The sequence below is a fragment of the Nerophis ophidion genome, linkage group LG20 (assembly GCF_033978795.1).
Source record: "Nerophis ophidion isolate RoL-2023_Sa linkage group LG20, RoL_Noph_v1.0, whole genome shotgun sequence".
NCBI lineage: Eukaryota > Metazoa > Chordata > Actinopteri > Syngnathiformes > Syngnathidae > Nerophis > Nerophis ophidion.
Window position 1 is genome coordinate 38,810,027 of NC_084630.1, and position 5,126 is coordinate 38,815,152.

Below are 5,126 nucleotides of genomic sequence, written 5' to 3' on the forward strand. Positions count from 1 at the left end.
AGTATCAAAAAACCGACATCAATCTCTAAAGGATATCACCACATTGGCTCAGGAGCACTTCAGAAAACCACTGTCACTAAACACAGTTAGTCGCTACATCTGTAAGTGCAAGTTAAAGTTCTACTATGCAAAAGCGAAAGCCATTTATCAACAACATCCAGAAACGCCGCTGGCTTCACTGGGCCCGAGATCATCTAAGATGGACTGATGCAAAGTGGAAAAGTGTGCTGTGGTCTGACGAGTCCACATTTAAAATTGTTTTTGGAAATATTCGACATCGTGTTATCCGGACCAAAGGGGAAGCGAACCCTCCAGACTGTTATCAACGCAAAGTTGAAAAGCCAGCATGTGTGATGGTATGGGGGTGCATTAGTGCTCAAGGCATGGGTACCTTACACATCTGTGAAGGCACCATTAATGCTGAAAGGTACATACAGCTTTTGGAACAACATATTCTGCTATCTAAGTGCCGTCTTTTTCATGGACGCCCCTGCTTATTTCAGCAAGACAATGCCAAGCCACATTCAGCACGTGTTACAACAGTGTGGCTTCGTAAAAAAAAAAAGAGTGCAAGTACTTTGCTGGCCCACCTGCAGTCCAGACCTGTCTCCCATGGAAAATGTGTGGTGCATTATGAAGCATAAAATACGACAGCAGAGACCCCGGACTGTTGAAGGACTGAAGCTCTACATAAAACAAGAATGGGAAAGAATTCCACTTTCAAAGCTTCAACAATTAGTTTCCTCAGTTCACAAACGTTTATTGAGTGTTGTTAAAAGAAAAGGTGATGTAACACAGTGGTGAACATGCCCTTTCCCAACTACTTTGGCACGTGTTGCAGCCATGAAATTCTAAGTTAATTATTATTCGCAAAAAAAAAATAAAGTTTATGAGTTTGAAGATCAAATATGTTGTCTTTGTAGCATATTCAACTGAATATGGGTTGAAAAGGATTGGCAAATCATTGTATTCTGTTTTTATTTACCTCTAACACAATTTCCCAACTTAAAAATGTCTTCAAAATCCAAACGATTTGAAAGAAAAGTGAGCATTCTTAGAATCGCCGGTGTTTTGCATCTCATTAGATTGCACAGGTGTGTCTAATGTTGTGAGCGGGAGCTCATGGAAAGTTAATTAGGTTCATGCATGGCTCCAGGTGTTCCTCAGGTTCCTGTCAAAAAATAAATAAAATAGAATAAAAAGTCTGCCGTACTGTGGGTACTAATTATTTCCACTGCGTCAGACGCTGTAATCTAACCTTTTCTGCTGCGTTTAAATCTTCATTAGAAGAACTGCCCGCGGTCCTGCTAGACGAGCTGATCCTTTTGTTTTGAACCCGCCAATCAAACCCTCAATGTCGGGCGGCGTCAGGACCGCGGCCCAGGACCTTGACCGACGCGGCGGTCGATTTAAAAACGAGATGGCGGGCGTGTCGTCAGTGCCAATTGTTTTCAAACATGCTAAGCTAACCCACTAACGAAGCCGCCCCGCAGAGAGGCGGGTCAAAAAGCGATGGTGCTAATCCCGTGTACGTCAAGATAATTAACGTGCATGCATTAAAGCCTTATCTTATTCAATTATACATTTGCTGGGCATCGAGCAAAGATGGCCAGTAAGACCTGTTGGCGTTACGTGATATGAATTATCATGGCTTTCTCAATGAAAGACCTTGTGTTGCATTCAGGGGGATCGGAAACTTCTGGTGTTTCAAGTCAGAAAGTTGTCCGTCACTCTTGATACAACAAACTCAGTAGGGCAGTGGTCCTCCCAACTTTTTCCACCAAGTACCAACTCAGAAAAAAACATTTGCTCGCCAAGTACCAGCATAATGACCAACATTAAAATACAGTTGCATACTAGGCCTAAGCATTCATTAAAAACAAGACAGAGGTTTTACAAATCCCGTTTCCATATGAGTTGGGAAATTGTGTTAGATGTGAATATAAACAGAATACAATGATTTGCAAATCCTTTTCAACCCATATTCAATTGAATCCACTAAAAAGATGTCGTAGTGGTTTGTGTTGTGGTTTGTGCAGCCCTTTGAGACACTAGTGATTTAGGGCTATATAAGTAAACATTGATTGATTGATTGAAAGACAACATATTTGATGTTCAAACTCATAAACTTTATTTATTAGAATTTCATGGCTGCCACACGTGCCAAAGTAGTTGGGAAAGGGCATGTTCACCACTGTGTTACATCACCTTTTCTTTTAACATCACTCAATAAACGTTTGGGAACTGAGGAAACTAATTGTTGAAGCTTTGAAAGTGGAATTCTTTCCCATTCTTGTTTTATGTAGAGCTTCAGTCCTTCAACAGTCGTATTTTACGCTTCATAATGCGCCACACATTTTCCATGGGAGATAAGTCTGGACTGCAGGCGGGCCAGGAAAGTACCCGCAATCTTTTACTACGAAGCCACGCTGTTGTAACACGTGGCTTGGCATTGTCTTGCTGAAATAAGCAGGGGCGTCCATGATAACATTGCTTGGATGACAACATATGTTGTTCCAAAACCTGTATGTACCTTTCAGCATTAATGGTGCCTTCACAGATGTGTAAGTTACCCATGCCTTGGGCACTAATACACCCCCATACCATCACACATGCTGGCTTTTCAACTATGTGCTTATAACAATAACATAAAAGCTTTAACATAAAAGTGTTGGATTGTGAGGCATTAAGACCTACTGAAATGAGATGTTCTTATTTAAACGGGGATAGCAGGTCCATTCTATGTGTCATACTTCATCATTTCGCCATATTGCCATATTTTTGCTGAAAGGATTTAGTAGAGAACATCCACGATAAAGTTTGCTACTTTTGGTCGCTAATAAAAAAGCCTTGCCTGTACCGGAAGTAGCAGACGATGTGCGCGTGACGTCACGGGTTGTGGAGCTCCTCACATCTGAACATTGTTTATAATCAATCAATCATGATTGATTGATGTTATTAGACAAATTTACTAGGATCATTCTGGAAAATCCCTTATCTGCTTATTGTATTACCAGTGTTTTAGTGAGATTATATGGTCCTACCTGAAAGTCGGAGGGGTCTGGTGACCGCCAGTGTCTCTGAGGGAAGCCATGGAGGAGCCAAAAAAGTCGCAGCTGCCTCTTTGACGAATGCAGGAAGAACGACACAAGCTCCGCTCATGTTTACGGTAAGAGCCGACTTATTACAACAATTTTCTCACCAAAACCTGCCGGTTGACATGTTTTAGAGAAACATGTTCGCTTGACTGCTTTGTTCCATATTAAAGCTTCACAACAAACAAAGAAACACCGGATGTGTTTGTGTTGCTAAAGCTGGCTGCAATCCACCGCTTTCCACCAACAGCTTTCTTCTTTGACGTCTCCATTATTAATTGAACAAATTGCAAAAGATTCAGCAACACAGATGTCCAGAATACTGTTTAATTATGCGATAAAAACTACTTTCAGCCGTGATCGGTGCTGGGAGAACATGTCCGCTACCGCCGGTGATGTCACACGCACGCGTCATCATTCCGCAACGTTTTCAACAGGATACCTCGCGGGAAATTTAAAATTGCAATTTAGTAAACTAAAGCGGCCGTATTAGCATGTGTTGCAATGTTAATATTTCATCATTGATATATAAACTATCAGACTGTGTGGTCGCTAGTAGTGGCTTTCAGTAGGCCTTTCAATTAAAGGGGAACATTATCAGCAGACCTATGTAAGCGTCAATATATACCTTGATGGTGCAGAAAAAAGACCATCTATTTTTTTAACCGATTTCCGAACTCTAAATGGGTGAATTTTGGCAAATTAAACGCCTTTCTGTTTATCGGGCTGGAGGCGATGACGTCAGAATGTGACATCGCCGAGATAACACACCCACCATTTTCATTTTCAACACATTACAAACACCGGGTCTCAGCTCTGTTATTTTCCGTTTTTTTGACTATTTTTTGGAACCTTGGAGACATCATTCCTCGACGGTGTGTTGTTGGAGGGTGTAACAACACTAACAGGGAGGGATCCAAGTTGCACCACTGGCCCCAAGATGCCAAAGTGTCTGCCGCCAGACCCCCATTGAATGTGCGGGAGTGTCTCCACATTTGATCGGCGATGCTAAGGCAGACATGGCACAGAGTAGTATGGATAACCTGTAGATGCATTTGCAACGATAGTCAACGAAATCACAAAGGTGAGTTTTGTTGATGTTGACTGCCAGCTAATCGATGCTAACATGCTACGCTAATCGATGCTAACATGCTATCTACCGGCGGTGCTAAAGCAGACATGGCACAGAGATGTTTGGATAACCTGTAGATGCATTTGCAACTATATTACGTTTCCTTCCACCCACATTTAATGCGAAACAAACACTTACCAATTGAGGGATTTAAGTTGCTCCAGTGTCAAAAGATGCGAAAGTCCTGATCGTTTGGTCCGCACATTTTACCGGCGATGCTAACGCAGCTATTCGGCCATGCTATGGCTATGAATAGCGTCAATAGCTATTCGCTCAAAAGTTATAGTTTCTTCTTCAATACTTTCATACTCCAACAATCTGTTTCAATACATGCGTAATCTGTTGAATCGCTTGAGTCGCTGAAATCCGAGTTTGAATCCGAGCTAATGTCGCTATATCTTGCTGTGGTATTCCCATTGTTTGTTTACATTGGCAGCACTGTATGACGTCACAGGGAAATGGCCAGTGTCTTCGCAGAGAGCGAAAATAAGGCACTTTAAAACTTTATTTAGGGATATTCCGAGACCGGTAACATTTTGAAAAAAAACTTCAAAAAATACAACAAGCCACTGGGAACTGATTTTTTATTGTTTTTAACCCTTTTGAAATGGTGATAATGTTCCCCTTTAAGTATGTGAGTGAGTAGTCAAGCGCGGTGGCTGTGGCGGCATGATCATGGGCTGCATGAGTGCTGCAGGGGAGCTGCGGTTCAAAGAAAGGGTGGAGAGATGAATTCCGACAAACTTAGGGGGTCGGTTGAAGTCAAACCCGCTAATGTGCTCCACTTGCTCCCCGTTCTGTTTGTCTCCATTGTCTTGTCAGTCGTGCCTGAAGAACACACATTCCCATCTCCTCTTCTGAGTTTTTTTGTTTTGATCCGACACACACACACACGCACA